This window comes from Phasianus colchicus, chromosome 2 (assembly GCF_987193195.1).
Source record: "Phasianus colchicus chromosome 2, bPhaCol1.hap1.1, whole genome shotgun sequence".
In the NCBI taxonomy this organism is placed as follows: Eukaryota; Metazoa; Chordata; class Aves; order Galliformes; family Phasianidae; genus Phasianus; species Phasianus colchicus.
Window position 1 is genome coordinate 76241603 of NC_143437.1, and position 20227 is coordinate 76261829.

The 20227-nt window shown below is 39.5% G+C and overlaps 1 protein-coding gene across 1 annotated transcript in view; it reads right to left on the reverse strand.

Moving 5' to 3' along the window:
• Positions 1 to 20227, reverse strand: part of ZNF292 (zinc finger protein 292) — a 56551-nt gene that overhangs the window by 35640 nt on the left and 684 nt on the right. The window lies entirely within an intron of this gene.

Consider the following 20227-nt stretch of genomic DNA (forward strand, 5'->3'; position numbering starts at 1 on the left):
TTTTCAAAATCTCACATTAGCTATTACTTCGAAAGACCAAGACAACCACATCTGAATGTTTTTGGCTGACATTCCATGTGGTTAAATCACGAAACCATACTTCACATCTGAAAATTTTATACAGCAAAATACATGCTCCATGGTGTACAAGAAATTTCAGTTCAACAGCAGTGGAATAAGCCAAAGTAAACAGAGAATCATTTGCATCATTTGAAAAAGTGCATACTTTTTGGTGGATGATGAGGATGTGGGATATTTATTGGCAACGGGTAAAGTAGGAACAAAGTTTTTACAAGATGAGCATAGAAGAATTTACAAGTTATAATCCCTCTCATGTACTGCTATCAAATTTGTACGTTCCGGAGGCATGCTACTTAGCATGCAAGGGAGTTCTTGCCAAAGCCTTATATGAATGTAAACAAAAGACCATGCTTCATCTTCATGCTGCAACACCCACTGCTCCTCCTTCTCCAGATAAGACTGCTGTGTTTCCCCTCAGGGTGGCAGAAAGAACGAAACAAAGAGGTAAGGCACTTCATGTTTACTGAATGCGTGGCCAAACCTATCGACACTGCCAGGGAATACAGCGGTTAACACCTACATGCAATAAACAACAAATCCTACCATATCCACACGTCATCCAAATAGCTAAGGTAAAGAATGTTACATATTATTAAAAAATAAATTATTAAGATAAGAAAGAGGTGGCACAATTAAGGACCTCACAGATCAGCGAAGCACGTAAGATAGGGTCACAATCTTTCACTTCAAACTGCCTTAAATACTCATCCTTAATTTTTAAGAGCAGACCAAAAATCACAACGTTTTTTGACCTAAAACACTAGATCTTCCAGATGTATTAAATACTACCATCACAAAAGTTACAGAAGTGCTGCTAATTTACAATATACGGCTGACAACTACAACCTCACTTAAAAATGTGACTATTCAGTATTTAATTTCTGATGTTGTAGCACATCACACGTGACAAAAAATTTTTGGCTGACTGTCTAAATCAAAATCCACCCAGACTTCCAGTATCCTGATAAATTTCCAGATTCATATGTTATCCACTACCACAGAACTTGCAGTTTATTATGAAGCATGCCCTGATTTAAAGATTAGTAGGTTGTGAAAATATTTTGTCACAAACAAACTTCCAGTCAGCCTCAAACTTCCACTGGACCTGCTGCTCCAGCTGGAAGCATACAGGTTTGTGGGTCCAATGAGATTCACCCCAGGGTACTCAAAGAGCCTGCTGATGTCACTGCGAGACCTGTCTCAATTAGTTTTCACAAGTCTTGGGAAACTGGAGAAGTTTCATCGACTGGAAGCTGGCAAACACCCCAGTTTTCAAGAAGGGCAAGAAAGACGACACTGGTAATTACAAGCCTGTTAGCCTCACTTTGGTGCCTGGCAGAATTATAGAGAACATTATTCTGTGAGTTAGTGAAAGACAACACAGTCATAGGTCGCAGCCAACATGGGTTCACAAGGGGAAAGACCCATTTAACAAACTCAAATCTCTTTTATGCCACAGTCACCCACCAAATGGACCAAGGGAATCCAGTTCATGTTATCTTTTTGGATTTCAGCAACGCTTTCGCTAATGCTTCTCATGCTATCTTTCTGGTCAAAATGTCCACCATATAACTAGACAAAAACATGATGTGGTGGGTGAGCAACTAGCTGATATGCTGGGTTCAAAGGGTAATAGCATACAGAGTTACATCAGGCTGGTGGACACTCACTAGGGGGGTTTTGCAGGGCTCCATTTTAGGGCCAGTTCTCTATTGTTCTCATGAAAGACTTGGATGGACGATCTGAAATACTAAGTTTGCATGTGAAACTAAAATGGGAGGAGCTGTCAACTTCCCTGACTTTTCTCTTGAGGGTACAGGGACCTTGCAAAGAGACCCTGACAAATTGGAGGGTAGACAATCACCAACCGTATCAAGTTTAATGAGAGCAAGTTCCATACCCTGCACTTGGGCAAATCTGGCTATGCATACTGGGGGACAAAGGACTGGGAGGCAACCCTGCAGAAAGGGATGAGGGGGCTCAGGTTGACTGCAAGTTGAATCTGAGATAACAGCATGCCCAGGCAGTCAAAAGGGCCACTAACAGTCCTGGGATGCATGAGGCAAGCTGGGGATTAGGGGAAGGATCTTCACCAGAAGGAGATGGGCATGGAACAGGCTGCCCAGGGCAGCGGACACAGCCCTGAGCTGCTGGAGTTCAAGGAGAGTTTGGACAATGCTCTGACACCTAGGGGTTGATTTTCAGGTACTCCTGTCTGGAGCCAGGATTTGGACTCAATTACCCTTACAAGCCTCTTCCAACTGAGGACAGTCTCTGATCAATGATTCTAATGAACTGAATATGACTAGTAATTAAACTGTAATTTCATTAGGCGTAATGTTTAAATTCTTCCTTCTGCTTTCTTTTAGGAGTCTTATCAGTTTTCTGTATTCTTTTGACACCTTGTTATATTACTACATTGCTCAGTGGAACAGAAATTAATAACTCGTGCAATTTTTGCAAGTCAACAAGACTAAATAACACCACCCAAAAGTTACTCTCATTGCAGCAGACAGATCCAATCTCTGGATCACTGTTTTGGACAGTCTCTTTCCTATACCTGCTTCATTTCTAAATTTTTACATCAGTCTTGTGCCAATACCATTACATTCAAACAACTCCAGTAAGTTTTCTACCGCTCTTGATTTAAAGAAATAACACATCAAGTTGACCAGTGAGATTTTTCTTCCTCCATAGAAGATTATAACCTAGGGAGCAGAAATAAAAAAAAACACAAGGAAGGCAGATGGGAAGAGACACAGCCAAGAATTCTGCACTGCACTTGAACCTCTGAAGTTTGTCTTTTTAAGGCTGCAACTCTACAAGATCGCTACAGGAAAAATCTCAATTATTTTTGCCAGTGTTAAAAAACACCAAAGGCCAAACCTCTTTATTTTTCATTTTCTCAGAAGTACATGAAAAGACAAATTTCTTGTCAAAATTCTACATAAGTTTTCAGGCACTGGAAAAAAAATAAAAACGCAAAGAAACCTCTTAACGGAGCTTGGAATGCCAGAGATGCATGTTTCACATAGAAACAAGTAAATGACCAGACAGAATGCTGAAAAACATTTTTATTTGAAGTAATATCATCTTACTGTGATGCTATCATTATCTGATTGTAAGATCAAGAGAGCTAAATATGCAAATTGACACAATTTAAATATATTTTTTTAAACAGCTGACTTCTAATGTAGATCTTGTTACAAACTCCTATTCATCAACAGACAGCACCTTTTTAAAGTGTACAATAAACCTAAGTGGGAGTAGAATTTGAAGTACTGTGAACTGTTTGCTTCATCTAATTACTGCTTAAGTGGTTCTCATCATTTGAGTCACTTTCTTTTCCTACACAAACTGGGCAAATACATATGGCCTTGTATTTACTTCCTTCAGGTCATGAAATATATATATTGTGGTCAGCTACCAAACCACAAAAAAGAGAATATTACCCTGACCTTTAAAAACTCCACATTACTTAATACATCTGCACGTTTTTCAGCTCTCATTTCCTCAAATTTCACATGTACTACTTCAGATAAAGAACTGTCTTCTGAATACATACAGCTGCATTTTAAGAATTCAATCCACAACACTAAGCTTTTTTTTTTCCCCCTCTCCTGCTTATCTGTGTCTAAGTTACAAAAGCATGCAATGACATGCCAGGTGAACTAGGCAATGCCAGACAACACAGCAGCTGTAAGGATATGAAAATGCTCATCATGTCTATTTAAAGAGTCTTCCTAGGCTAACTCTACGCTAACTGACTGCTGCTGAATGTGAGGAACACTGACAATGCAGCCATACTTACCTCTGAAGAAAACAGAAAGGAACAAATGACGACAACCCCTTTTTTTATTACTAGCATGATTCTTTATTTTGGATGACAAAATGAAAATGCAGTCCTGAAAGCAAGCTCTTAATATCCTTAACCAAACTTTGACTGAAACGTCATGCACTGTAGCCCAGTACCTAGTATCCTACCAGTTTCTGCACTCTTGTATTGTATCTTGTATTATCTTGTATTCCATCTTCCTGGGTTTGATGCTTCAAAATTAACTGAAGCTCAGACAAGTGAGGTTTACTAAATTTCTCTTACTAAAATCATTTGTTCCCCTTCGTGAATGGGTATTTCATTTTGCTGTCTTTTCCATTCATCTCCGTACCTTGCAGGTAATCATTAACAGAATGTAAGGATTTGGAAGTCTGACTAGCAGGCCTAGGTAGTTTCTCCAATATATTCCTTCCCCAGCAAAGGAACCATCTGCTATTCAGGAATGAAAAATAGCCGAGGTAGTAAATTAAAGACTCCCAATGTTGACCCCCAAGGTCTCTAATCTTAAATCAGTTTTCAATCCCCAAACCCAAGTCTGCTTCTCTTTGAAAATATTTCAGTTTCACATTGTTGACTTCTCTTAATGTACAGCAGTTATGAGTGACAACTAATTGCTTCTGTTTAACTGTGAATCAGATCACAAAATCGTAGGGGTTGGAAGGGACACCTGGAGATGATCTGGTCCGATTTCCCCACTTTAGTTCACTCCCTAGAATAGGCAATCAGAAGAAAACAGAACAGCATTTGAAAAAGCATGTAAACTTTCCTGGCCAAAGGAGAACAAGGAAACTGGTAAGAGCACAAAGCAGTGCCAAAGGGAGGTTCTAACTAGACATTAGAAAACATTCATTTACTTTGAGAGCGGTCTGACATTGGAACAGGATTCCTAGAGAGGCAGTTGATGTCCCACATCTGTCATTGCTCTAGAGGCATTTGGATAATGCTCTCAATCTGCTTTAACTTTTGGTTAGAGCTTAAGAGATCAGGCAGTTGGACTAGATGATCTTTGCAGGTTTCTCCCCATTGAACTATTCTATTCTAACAGTTTAATTTATAGTAATATTTCTAAAATAAGGACATTTCTGCATCAGGAGATAAAAGCACCAGGAAACACTTGTTAAACAAATGAAGTTATTGCAGTATCTATGCTTCTGCATGAAAGATTGTTCACCAGTCACACAGACACTCCTCCATGGTCAGACTTCAAAGTCTCTGCCAGTTACCTCCCCCACAGTACACACGCTCATCAAATGCTCACTGGTATCTCAAAGGAGTCATATCAGTGCACCTCAGATGTGCAGCTGTCCAAGAAGGAAGCAAGGAAGGCAACTGCACAAACAATGGAGAACATTGCAGTTCATGATCTTCTAGATATGTTCTCACTAAGGATGCTCATCCCGATTCTATGGACACCAGAGTACTTTGCAATCTCAGGAAGCTGCAACTGAAGTACAGTTTGGACAGTTAGGCCACCAGACATAGAAGCTTCAAAAACTTGGATACTCAGGTTGATATGGTTGTTGCCCCAAGGTGCGAGTTAACACATTTCTTTAAAAATAAATACAATAGGACTTTTTAACGTTAGCACAGTACCTACAGGAGTTGCATATAAACCCAAAATATTTAACAGAACAGTGTTAAAAAAATTTTCAATGATTACAGTATGTGAACGGCAGTATGAAAATTAAGCTATGATATGTAACAAAACAACTGCTTAGATCAGGGACAGAACAGTAAGGTGAGAAACAAAAAGCCTTTATCAAAGGAGTGGAAAATCACTGAATTTTTTACTGTAAGCAAGACTCATATTTCTGGGAATAAACATGCAGTGATTAAATATTCTTTATTTTTTTAGGATATTTTTTCTTCAAGGGAAGAAGGAATTTCTCAATTTGCATGCAGAAGCAACAAGTTCAGGAGCTTGTAACAGAGCACAGCTACTGGAGAGTAAACAAGTGCTACAAACTGCAAGACAGCTTAGTTCCTGACAGAGCTGTTGAACACTGGGGACAAAACACAAGGAACACAAAACTACACCTGAATTGATGTGTATTCTGAGTAAGTAGGTAGGTATACAATCTTGATGTTGTACAACAGTGGAATAAAAACTCTTCCAGGGTAACACAGCTGATAATGTTTTGCTGGTCCTCGGGCTTCTCATTTGATGGAAGATCACTTTTGAAGGCTGGGTTTTTTGGAGTAAGACTGTCAGTCTGAAGCAAAACCCTCAAAGGTTACTGTAACCACTAAAGAACTGAGTGCACAATGCAGGCTGCATCCTTCACAGAACCACAGAATTGCCAGGGTTGGAAGGGACCTCAAGGATCATGAATCTCCAACCCCCCTGCCACATGCAGGGCCACCACCATTCCACCTAATGCTAGACCAGACTGCCCAGGGCCCCATCCAATCTGGCTTTGAACACCTCCAGGGATGGGGCATCCACAACCTCCCTGGGCAGCCTGTTCCAGTACCTCACCACTCTCTCCGTAAAGAATTTCCCCCTGACATCCAACCTATATCTCCCTTCCCTCAGCTTAAAACCATTTCCCCTTGTCCTGCTGTCACTCACCCTTTCAAAGAGTTGATTCCCCTCCTCTTTGTAGGCTCCCTTTATGTACTGAAAGGCTGCAATGAGGTCACCCCGCAGCCTTCTTTTCTCCAGGCTGAACAAGCCCAGCTCCCTCAGCCTGTCCTCATAGGGGAATTCAAATTCCTTGAAAACTGGTAACAGTCTACTTTCAAGACACAGTTTATGATAGCTTATAAACCAAGCAGGGCTTCTAGTCTTTAGATAAGCTACTTCAGATATGCCTGAGTCAAGAGGCTTGGTACTGATGCACCAGTACCAGATGATAAAAATCTTTGTGAAGTCTCCCAGCAAAACTCCACCTCAAGAAACCCCTGAACAATCTTTACAGGTGTTTAAATACCATTGTTCTCAATGAGCTGCAGTTCTTAAAGCCAAAGACCACTTTGTGAATTGCTTTCTTTCCTTGTTGTTCAGTGCTCTACCAGAAGACGGAGAACAAACCTTTCATCACATAAAAAGCAGAAATCTTAAAACTTGTCTGTAATTTGCAAGTTTGGATAAGCATAGATTAATGCTTTTAAAAGCAGTCATTGGGTAAGTTTCCCAGGAAAAGCTACAAGAAGGAAGTTAGAAGCCACTAAGGAATAGCTGGGATGAAAAAAGCATTTACATCCACACTGCATGAGGACAAGGCTACTGAACTGAGACTGTCAGTCAAGTGGAATATTCAAGGAAAAAAACACTTGAATAGCTCTTGAACTAGTTCTGTGTGCTAAAGACAACTTAGTAGAAAGTGCCTAAGTTAAACAAGGCTACCACACTTTCCATGAGACTTCAGGTTTTCAGATATTTTAAACAGCCACTATGATTGAGATGATTTTCAAAGAGTTTTAAAGAGCAAGCTAAACATCTACATTATCTTGTCTACCTATCACATCTGAGATGTATCATTCAACAGGGCTGACGTTTTTCGCTATCACCATTACAGTAACCCATCTTTTCCTCCCTTTCATGTTTGCCTCCAGCACAGAAGCACACAAAGCAGCCTGTTTTCCTAGTGCTTTTTTTAGTTGGGTTGCACTACTGCAAAGCGATTCTTAGAAAGGAATGGATATTCACTACAAACATCAGACAGAGCAGCACTATCTCATAAGCCACTGCCCTCACAGAATGCCAAAATAAAGAACCAAAGCATATCAATATAAAGCAAAAAAATTAATTTTTATTTTAATTATTTAGATCTGCGCGTGGAAGGCCATGCAATGGTTTGGGGTCAGAAGGGACTTAAAGATAATGTAATTCCAGCCATGGGCATTTTACAACAGACTGACTCAGAACTGTACCTCTAATTCACTTCCAAAACAGTTTAATTAGACAAAATTGATACAAGTTAATTGAATCAGCATTTGTCTACCAATGATTAGCATCATTACCTTAATTTTGTAGCTACACAAGCACTAAGAGCACCAGCTCTTACATGGTTGGTATTATCATGCAGTGTAACCCAGAACAGAGCAGCAAAACTTTAGCAAGTATAAAACATAAGACCGCATTTATAAAACAAAGGATTACAAAATCAAGTATAATAATGTTTTTTTCTAGCATGCAAGCACCATGTAAGTTACAGTTGGGATTAACAAATCAAAGAACATCAATGCCCATTTTTAGTCCATTTTAGTTCTCAAAGCATTTCAGGATTTTAAGTGGCCACTGTACTACTTTTACTTTGAATGCTCCTTCAAAGTTGCTTCACAACGATGCCGTCATGCAAAACACAGCTCCACAAATCCGAGATGTCTTTGGCTGAAGATGCAGCTGAAGTTGCTTTAATTCTAATGGAGATATTGACTTGAGCATAGGAGGACTGAGGCCAAATTCATAATTCTATTGCTTAGATCACATTTAAGCAATTGTTTGCATTCTCAGTTTCAGCAGGTACAGTGCAGAACTATCCAATTTTTTTTCCACCCCATTACTATTCCTCTGCTTCACTAACAAGACAGCAGTTTCAATCTTCCTCAGTGTTTTTTCCTTTTCTGTCAAGCAGAAAATTCCAACTGCTCTACACTCACAAAAATCACAGGAGTTAGAAGGGACCTCAGGAGATCATTGAGACCAACTCCCCTTCTAAAGCAGTTCCCTACAAGAGGAAAACCCCATGCAGACAACATCGGCTGCCCTATCCTGAATTTAAAAGCAAAGCAAAAGACAGAATTAGTGAGAACTGAATTTGTTGAGTTCAAGAACAACTCAAAGTGAGTTGTTCTTGAAGACACTCATTCAAAGATGCTGATGAACAGCAAAAACTTAAGAACTACACTCCACATGAGTTTCCAGGTAACTGCTGGTCCCCCCAAAATTCCACATGACCATATAGCACTTCAGTGCAATGCAATGCAGAAAGAATGGATCCATACAGCAAAAGGGCTGGTGCTGAATAACCACCTAAAGCTGAAACGTTGCCCACCAAACTAGAACAAAGAATAAACTACATTATAGTGACACAATTTTCTTGCAGCAAAATTGCAAAAATATGAAAGACACAGACCTAGGTTTTCTGCTTAATCCTTACCTGAAGAGAAAAGGAGACACACAGCAATGAGAGGAAATCAGGTCCCACACAATTATCTTGCAGTAACTCATTTGTAAACCAACACTGAAGAAAAGCAATCCTGCCAGAGATTTTTCCAGTAACAACAGTAAGTTCAGAGATTTTTTTTCTTTCCCCCCAGGAAAAAGTAATTGCTAAAGAATTGATACTAACTTCTAATCAATTTTGATGTAATAACAAGAAATAGAGTACATCTGAAATCTAGCAAAGGTGATCACCTGCCCACAATGAATGATTAATTTTCTCATTCTGTTCAACTCCTACATGTTCATACATCACTGTAAGAGTAGTTTATTATGCAAAATAAGTTTACTGAATATCATCCCATGAAAAAAAAAAATCACATAACATGAAACTTGAGCGAGAAGATGGAAAGTCAGAAGAATAATTATAAGTTTCTTTTTTTGGCTCTTGCCTAAAAACATTCTCACAAGTAAATCTCACTCTGGTTCTGCTTACCATAAATATGCACTAACTAAACAGATGTCAATGCTTCTGAAGATGCATGGATTATGTGAACTGCCCCCTCCTTTCTCTACATTTATTTGTTATATAAGGTTTCCATAATCTTGATGGTTCTTCACAGCTTCTTCACCGTAACTCACACCTCATGGTTGCACATCTCTGGTGAAGAGACTCAGGACCAACTTTAAGAAGAATCTGTGTAACGATGATGGGCATCAGAAGAGCTCACCCTTAAAATTAACTTCTATTTGTAATGCCTGTTACAAGTCAGTTTGTAAGGACACCAGTGCCCCATGCCTCCAGCACATAAGCACAGGAAGCTGAACGGACTCCTTTTCCAACTGTTTCTACTTCACATGGCAGATAAAGTAACAACAGTAACAGAAGAAAAAAAATCAACTAAGAGCTGCTTTCTAATGCATGTAACTTTCAACTACAGCAAAGTGCCGCTGTCCCAAATTACAGATATTTAACTAAGCCAGATATCAGCATGTAGTCCAGATACATTTCTAAGGCAGAGTCTACACTGGAACAGAGTTTGAAAGAAGCACTTACGTAGATACAGAAGCAGAAACAGCAGAAAGGCTGTTTCTGGGGCCCAAGGCTGCTACAACTCTCAGAGCAGTAACTGTGTCATCTACCGTTCCCAATAAAATACCGCACACAAAAAAAGACAGCAAGGATAAGTCAACTCTTTGGAAAGTTAATTAGCAGCCATGGAGCTTTTTGTTAGCAGATAGATGTTTCTCTCCCCATATTTCTCAAAGGAGCAAGCAATCAGCATGTTTTTCATCTGGACACACTGAACATACTGCATGAGCTCAGACTGCCGATAACAAAGTAGACAGGCAAAATAAAAGGTACCAAATCTTCCATTATTCTTCAGTCATTATTCTGATTAAGATTCAAAATCCAGCTAGTTTTTAAAACAGAACTAGAATTGCTTAGAAAATGAATGGACAGCCTGTTTATATCTACAATCTGTTTCAAAAAGTAATTATTTTAAATTCCATGAAATGACTTCATTAAGCCTCACGCTTTGCCACACAGCAGTAGAAATTATCTTTTTTTTAATGCTTGCATGTAGACTTTTAACATTCTGTATTCAATATGTTCTTTCCTATCCTGTCAGCAGTTGTGATTTCTCACTTGCACCCCTGCATGCAAGTGAGGATGGAATAGACCTAGGCTATGTTTCCCTCTCAAGTTTTCATTCAAGTCTCAACTTCATGTTGCCTTCCCAACCTTTATGTTTTAGTGTGTTTAATTAAAAACAATATTCAGCAGTTGGCTAATAACCAGGCATTTCTGGAATGTGGTGGGATGCTCGACTTTCATCCACTGCCAGGAAATCTAATTTACCTATTCCTTAATTAACAGACTGGCATATGGACAGATTAAAAATAGGAAGACATCCAGAAATAACTGTATCTGTTTTGAAAATACATGAATTTCCTGGAATATAGATGACTTGAACATGCTCTCTTGGTCAAGTAAAGAGAAATGTTACAAATATTTCTGTAGTTTAACATGCATTAGGTATTTGCCTTAGCTGTTTTTATCAGCTGGATGCAACTTCTTCCAAGCATCTTAATTCTGATGAGAACCTAACTGCTAATCCTCTTCTTTAGTAGTTTACTTGTCATTGTAAGTGGTCCTGTTCAGCGGTGTCAAGCTGATATCCCAAAGGGTGCTTCCATCTGATCTACATCTTCTGTGAAAGAAGAAGGCAAAGCCTACCTGATTTGCAGAGAGCCCAACAGCTTGATGTGTCCTTACAGCAGTGCCAACGTACAGGCAATGCACTCATACACAAGAGAAGAGAGCCAAGACTGTGCTCTCTGCTGAACATGTTAACAGCCCACAGCAGAACTGGGAGCTCCTGTCATCCCACCAGTACAGTTAGTGAAGTCTGCCTGGCTGTCCAAGAGCAAGACTTAATTGCCATGCCAATTTCAACTAGATCATTATGCAAGCTGCAGATAGAGAGGATTTGCAGATTGAAATTTTCCCCATCTTCACCATTACTGATTCACATGTATTTTTGTGCTAGATCTCTCCTCTTCATACCAACTTATGTCTTTTGTGGTTCTAAGTATTTAACTCTTGCCGTCCTCTTTGTAGTGTTTGCTCTGTTACAGAACAGTGTGCCATCACGAGCTCAAAGCAGCCATCACAGGGCTCAGAAACTCCATGCAGGTGATTTGATTTGATGCCTGATCACTAAACATACCTCTCTGATTCATCAACATGGTATTCAGTGCATTAGATGCATAAATATCAAACAATTTCACCTATTCATCAGAATCCATTCTCTCCATTATTTTGACTAACAGAAGACAAAAACAGTCCTACCTAGTAACGTTCTTTATAACATACACAAGTCTGAGAAAGTAATACTAAAATAACTCAAGTGAAAACAAAATAACCCTTTTATTCAGCCTCAAATATAACAGAGCTACAAGATAAAGACTAGTATTTATCCTAATGAAATCCTAAACAATTTCACAAGCTAAGGAAGGGAGAACTCAAGTGAGTTACATTTCTCAAAGCAGCTGCCCAGCAGGTAGGTCAGAATGAACACCAGCCATCAGTACCTGGAACTGGACGAACTTTTGGCTGAAGTTTTCAGGGTTACATGAGTCAGGGCAAGGACAAAGAATTGTTACTAGTTCAGAATAATTAAATGAAGTAATCAGATAAGAACTACATTAGTTAGCACAGAATTTTCCTCATTCTCTGATGAAAAGATGAATTTGGTTTAGCTCCATAGCAGGAATAGCAAGGTCAGAGATATCACCTACTGAAAGACTACATATCTTATAAAAGAGGAGATGATGAGAAAAGCTTATTAGAGTAAAACTTGCAAAAAACTAGTCATAGTTTTTTTTTTTTTGTAACTTTAGTTCAATTTCCTACTGAATCAGGCTTATTGTCAAAACATAACTTTATAAAGCTCCATTTTGATGTCACATATGCTCTTTTTGTACGCTTTTGTTCTGCTAAGTGCTAGGTATTATTAGATTAACTCTTCCCAAATAAAAGCACTGTTGTTCATCCTCAGTGAAGAAGGAACCCTGAAGTAATACCACTGACTTGTCTTTAATGCATATTTGGAAAGACAAATAGGGGAAAAGAATAGTTTCACACCTCAGAAAAGCACCTGCATGCTTATTAAAACATATGACATTATGTTTTTAGCATATGCAAAGCCACAAACTTAATAAAACAGGGAATTATGTCACATTGTAAATTTAAATAGTAGGTAAGCAGTAGTTGTAAATCTCTACTTAAGAGAAGCTGATGACATAATGTCTTGCCAGCTTCCCTCAGAAGAACGGAAGCATAATTCACACCGTACTGTAACTGCTCAAGGATTTATACAGAGGCCTTTATAAACAGTACTACAATTATAACAACAACAACACATATAAGTCAATGCCCAGAGCACTGTTTTCTGAAGACATGCTTCATACATACACAAATTTGGAACAGTATCTATGAACAGAGCATCAGTTCAGGTAGTAGTATCACAGTGAAGAAACAGTACCTTGCTGTCTCCTAATAATAGTTACAATTTAATTCCTAACGTAGAGAAGTCTTAGAATTACAACATATAGAATATGCATGTATAAAGCCTAGAGAAGAAAAGAACTCACGTTTAAATGGCAGATTAAAAAGAAAACGCCACATGAAATCACTCGATTTTCGCTCACAGTGGAAATAAAGATTCTTCAAAAGACCACTTTTTTTTTTTACTGCTTCCCTGAAGTTGTCATCATGAGCTCTTCGCTAACAAAATGACAATAACAAAGACAAAAGAGAAAAAAAAGCCAACAGCTTGAGAAACAATGGCCTGACTATTCATATAGATGTATATTTTGCTTAGAAGGAACCAAGAGATGCAACACGGATGTCCTGATACAATGAGACACCTGGACGTGAGCTGTAACAAATGCACTCCTTGGACAGCCCAACACAATAAAGATTCTCCATATTCACTACTATAGTGTTTTCTAAAAAATGAATCTTAGATGATCATGCTTTGTAAAAGGAATTTAAGTATTACTGGTATTGCTTTTAACTGAAGTAAAAAAAGTTTGGATTTGTGGGGAAAAATGCGATGGCAGAAATATTCATTTTCTGTACTAAAGATGTGTTTAATTATGGTAGTATAGATGCAGAGATATTACTACAGTCAAATGCCATGAGTAAATACCACAGTAAGGCATCCACATTTTGATTTTCAAATAACTGAAGGACTAGGTAAAGCAAGGCACCTCTCCATCTTTGAATGGGCAATTAAAATCAAAGACGTTACAGAGCAAAGCTAACTGTAATCCACACTTCATACCCAGCAAGTATTAATTTTTGGTTGAAAGTATTTCTCAGAGAAATGGTGATTTGCTAATAAGAGAGTTAACTGAGTAAAACAACAGGTCTCTAACTCAGCAAGCATTCTGCATCAGAGTAACTATGACACCAGATGCATATTTGCTGAACTGAAATCTTACAATGGTAACTAAGTGGAATGCTTTGTTTTGGTATCACATGCAGCAACTTACATATAAAGGTGAGCTAAAACTTAGTTCTAAAACTTAGGAAGTGTTATTAGTTTTTCATTTCTTTGTCTTCTGAACTACTTCTATTTGTCACATCTTTGAAAACCATTCCTTTTTTCCAAGACTGCAGCAGCAATGACAAATAGTATGTTTCACCAAAAAAACCCACCCACCTTCAATCTTAACTCTTACATTGTTACCTTCTGTACTGTCTGCTCAGAAAAGTGAAAATTGGAGAAAGACAAAGGTAGCATTGACTGCATAAATTGTACTTCTATTAGAAAAGGAATATATTACATTTCACACCTACTAGGACAGGATAAATCCTAAGTATTAAATTCCAGTGAGAGACTAGAGATTAACTTAGACCTTAAAAAGTTAGAAAACCTTTAAAGGCAAGGATAACTGAACTAAAATGCATCATCTATGGAGTTTTCAAAGTCTTTCTTACCAGAAGTTTTTGCAAATAGGTTAAAAAAGCCTCTGTAGTTCTAGTTTACCAAAAGCAACTCCTGCTTTGGAATCACAGTCTAGATGGCTGGAACTTCTTCTAGATCCACATCCCAAACCCAGCTAGTTCAGAAGGAATGCTTTCAGAATTTAAACACACCATCACAATGGCTGCTCGTACCTAAATTTGACCTGTTTTTAAGGAGTTTTTAGTGCAGAAGGAAATTTATTTACAATCAAGAATAAAAAATGATTTTTTTTTTTTTACATTGATAGCAATATATAAGAATGAAAAGGCAATTTTTGTTACAACACGTCTTTAACTCAATTTTTTTGCCAACAGAATGAGTTTAAGATTCTCCTCACTTGCCCAATGGTAATATTAAAAGGCTGTTATTAAAGGTTTGCTTTTTTTCATAAACAGAATGTAGAGAACACAGACATCTAAAGCTAAGTGCATCAGGTCAAGCTGTTTGAATAAGCTAAGAAATAAATGGGTAGCAATTCAAATAAACTACAAAAAAACACATTTAATATGTAATACGTTTGACTTGAGCTATAGTATCACCTATAAGCTGATGTGACACCAGCAAAACACACGTTGAACTAAATGCACTGTGTGCCTTAGATATCTCAAAGTCCATGTGTATTGTTACATCTCTAAAGTTTTTATGTTCAAGCATACTAGACTAAAATGACCTACACCACAGAGAATGTTTACACACTGACATGACTCAAAGAAGATGAATGAGATTCTGATTTCCAGAGTGAAACATGGGTAGAAAAGAATTAACTATTTCAATAATGTTCACTTTTATACAGGAAATCTGCATTAACAAGAACTTACTGTACAAAACACAGAACTCTTAAAGAAAATTAGCCCCAGTCAAGCATGACGTTAAGTAGTTCTGTCACTACTGAGGACAAAACGAGATTAATTATGGTCATTGGTTAGACTTAACCTAATCAGTAGCTTTTTTCTAAATGCATATGCATTCTATGCAGATCTGCACCCATACTGCAATTCCCTAACTCTCACAGTGTAACTTAGATTGGGAGGTGCCTTTTAGCAGACCAGTAAGGCAGTAAGTGGTTCACTGAGTCAGGTCCTATAGTGACAAAGAAGCACAAACATGCCTGAAGCAGCTTAAAATCTGAATGAGATGTGACAGTGATTACAATTGTTTTTCTTTACACACTTGGAAATCTGTGTGGAATACCAGAGCTGAGAGGATTGTGATTTCTGACAGTTGTGTGCACCTCCTGAATGGCAGATTATCTGGGGGTCACAAGTACAGATGTAAAACAGAAGAGGACTAGAAGTTACTATGCAAATCTTACCCTCAAAGTGAGTGGTATTATATGAAAATAAAAATATCAGCTGTGACATCAGGAAGAAATACAGCATAGCAAAAGCACAAAGATGGAAACATCAAAGCAGATACTCAATGCAGAATGCTCTGGACTCAAAAGAAAATACTTTTCGGAACAAACAAGGAAGAGAGCTACAGCACTAGTACACACTCAAAAGAAGAGACAGAAACCTGGTTACACAGAAAAGCACTGAAGTGTAAGCTCAATAGCATGACCACAAAGCCTTACACAGAACAGACCCCAGGTCAGCGATGGTCAATGCACAGCAATGCATCTGTGTGGTTTCTGCCAACCAGTGAAGAGCTCCACCTGACCAGCATCCACTCGCTTGTATCACCAAAGCAAATGCTCACATCAGGAGGAAGGGCATCACAAGTGCAGGTGACTGATGAAACAGGGAACAAGCCCTTCAAAGTCTGCTGAGGTCTTTATACGTACAATGACTCTTGGCAAGGGATCATGCTCTAGTTCCTACAGAAAAAAAATAAAGAAGCCTTAAACTCCTTTGTCATTGGATTAAGATACACTGGGTTGAGATAAATCCAGACTCTGGAACTGAAAGGTTTAAAATAGGCTTTATTTCAACTTCTACAGACGGAACTGAAGACTATTTCTGCCAACCTGAGTCTGAAGAAGCAGCTGAGAATATGGAGGCTAAAAGTGAGAAAGAAATCAACAGTAAAGAAGATGATGCATCCTAACATTGTGAAGAACGTGTGATGTATAAATACTGAAAGCCAACAGCAATAAGACAGAAGGAAATTAAAGTAACCTCCAATACAGACAAATCATTAGTGATTACTTGTAAACAACACACAATGAATTCAGAGCTTTCACTAATGATCACCAGATTACTATAACCTAATATTATTAAGACCTAATCTAGAAAACACAACACAGAGGGAAGTAGGACTATAAGTTATTACAGTGGGACCAATACACAAGTGGTCCCTAATGAATACTTCATTAGTACCTCCATACATAATTACTATCAGTTTTTAAAAAGCAGCAACCAAACGCACTTACAGGGAGCTGTAACATCAGTTGAAAAATAGGATTTCTTTTTCTAATTCTAAATTAAGTAGCAAAGTCCCTTTTTTCCCCTCCAAAGTTCTCCATCAGCACTTGGCTTTTGCTACTAGTGTTAAGATGACCCTAGGCTGATGGCCAATAATGAATAAGCAGGCTATCGTGAAAGAATATTAACATGTCATACCAAAGGCTAAACTCACTTTTTAGCATATTTTAACACGTGATTTTCTCCTAATAAGCAGACAATACTGATAAGACAACCAATGGATGAAACCGCTGGTACGTTTTGTTAGTATGGAAATACAGTACAAAAGCTCCAATTCTTTTCATAATTTTAACACAACTTGCTATCTGTTGACAACTTGTGTGTTAATACAACAGACCTGATGACCTTATGGTTTCAGAGGGTTTGTACCCTCCAAAGAAAGAACAGGAAGGAAAAAAAACACAGAAGCAGATTCAGAAAATAGAAGCCAGAAACAGCCATGCAGATAAGATTTATAAGGTCCAAGACGAAACATACCAAGTATATAAAGATACTTGGAGTAAGCAGAAGTACTTCAATGACTTAACACCACATTAGCTAGAAAATAAATTTTCTTACCTGTTTGGTAATAATAAAAAATAAAAGTTACAGTGGGCAATGAAAAATGGGAAAGGAACAGTGCCCGTAGTGGCTGTACTCATTGGCATCACGTTTTCTTTAGCTCTCAGAGGAATAAAAACTCATTTTGCTCTTTTGTAACTGAATACAGATGGGAATCAGCAGATGGGAATCAACAGATACCCTTAAAGAACAAAGTCAGAGAAGAATGTAACCTGCTACCACATGGTGATGAAAACACCACTTTCTTTGGACCATTCTGATCTCTTGCAAATTCACGTTGTCAGTTTACAGTCACTACATGTGAAGATACTTGCTTTGCCACTTCTAGTCTGCACGCATCGCTTGCCACAACTGCTGTGGACATGCTAACTTCCAAACTGCAACAGAAAAATACAAATCACAAAGAGGCATTTTACATATATCTGTAACAATGTGAACTTTGCTTGATAACAACTAAAAATAATGCGCTCCATTGGTAAGCTAAAACCAGAATGCATGATTTTCCAAGTTCTGCGTAGTTATTTCGTGCCTAGAAACTAAGCATGAAGAAAACCATGCAGGTGAAATCACACTGAGGCAAACACTGGAATACTTCCTCTGCGCTGCCCTTCCAGACTCAAGATATAAACAAGGCCCTCTGTTTTGTACGTATGAGCAGACAAATTCTTTTAAGCACATATATCCAAAGATTTGATTCTAGAAATCATGGCAGATGCCCTTAAACTGTTATTTAAAACACAGACTTCTGAGATGGCTTTTAGCAAGACATGAATTTTTCATAATCTGTCACGCAGCGCAAGCTAAGCAGCTCAGCCTACTCTCTGAACCGTAAGTGCTGTTTTGTGTTAGCCCCAATAAAGGACTGAAACTGCAGAAGAAGCTGAGCAAGTATTTTGGCACCATCAGCACAGGTGAACGAGTGTAAAAATCTGTTGAAGCAGTGTGAAAAACATCCAGCCAATGTGACTGCTTCTCATGAAACATCTTGCAGATGTGGCACTGAGGGACACAGTTAGTGAGCATGGTGGTGACAGGTCAATGGCTGGACAAGATGAACTTAGTGGTCTTTTCCAACCTTAATGATTCTATTATGGCTGTTTAGATCTCAGCTTAAAGAAAAGTCTTTCAACGTGGAACAGCATGTATCAGCTCTCAGTGTTACACATCATGATGCCTGCACATAGGAGGAACAGGTCCAGCCTTCCTGCTCTCTTGCTACAGAGGTGACAGTAACATTTCTAAAGAGCGCAGATTCTTCCCTAAGTCAATTTCTACATAACTTTTTTGGTACAGCAAGACTTGTTTTTCAAAGGAGTACATTTCAGAAAGAATCAGGCCTCAAAATGGACTTTTGTTAACAGCCACTAAACTAATAATTGTATGAGTTTTTGCTCTGTGCTAAAACCAACCGAATCTCATGAAGTTGCTCACTAAATACATGCGATCATAATTTGATAAATCTGCTTCTGACACTGGTAAATCTACTTGGTGCCAGAAAGGTGTCTGCGTTCCCACTTGGCCAACCATGTCTGCCCACAAACAGCTCATTCAGCTGTCAGCCCAGGCCAGAGCCAGGTTTCCACCTCACCACTACAAATCTAAGCAAGCCGCCACAAAGATCGGACAGGCTGAGAACACAGAGATGCGAGCCAACATAAACCACTCTTGTTTCTGTGCATCCACACAGACGTTCTACCCATGTACAGTGTGACACATTTCGACAAAAGAGAACCTAAAATACAAGTCCTGTATGAATGAAATCAAACACGAGACGGGAACGTGCACAAAGTGCTTGACAGTGGATCTCCCTGGTTACCAAAGAGTGGTGCTCAGCTAGAGCCGAAGTGACAGACATGTAAATGGGCACCCCATAATGGCTTCCACCAGGAATAAACTCCTTCAGAAAAGACATGAAGCCACACACGACACAAGATCAAAAACCACCTCTGAATCCACGATCACCCATTCCACCTTTTACAAACTTGTCCGCGCACCACGAACGGCTGACAGCAACGTGTAAACAGACGTTAGTGCTGTTACCAGATACACCACTTGTTAAAACGAAGACCAAAGCCACGGGAGGAGTTTGAGAGAAATTAAGCGCCTCGAGGGCTGTTTCACACACTGTATCATGCCCAATGGCAGCCGAAAAAGGACACGGAGGAGAAAGGAGGGCAACGCACAGACAAGCGCACGGCTAAGATGGAGCAGCGTGCCGTGCAGCAGCCCACACCGAAGTTTGTCGGGCGAGGGATGCCGCGGGGTCAGCAGTTCAGCAGCAGCACCTGCGGCACGCCGCACCTCCACACAGCGGTGCTCCACGCACCCCTCCTCGCGAGGGCAGGGAGCGACAGGGAGGGCGGCACCGCCGACCTTCAGACCTCCTGCCGTCACCGGAGCGCTAAGTTTAGTCCCCCACCGCTTCCTCTCATCCCGGATACCGACGACTCCGAATCGCCGCGGGTTACGAGACAGGGCACGGAGCGCCCGAGGGCCCCGAGCACCCGGGCCGCGCTCCGGTTTCCCCCCCCCCAGCGGAGGAGCCGGACGCCGGGCCGCCGCCCCCCTGGGAGGAGGGGTGCGGGAGAGCAGGGGACGTGGGGGGGCGAAGGGGGAGGGGGGTCCGTCCGCCGCCGCCGCCGGGAACAAAGGGCCCTGGGCTGAGCCGAGCCGTAGA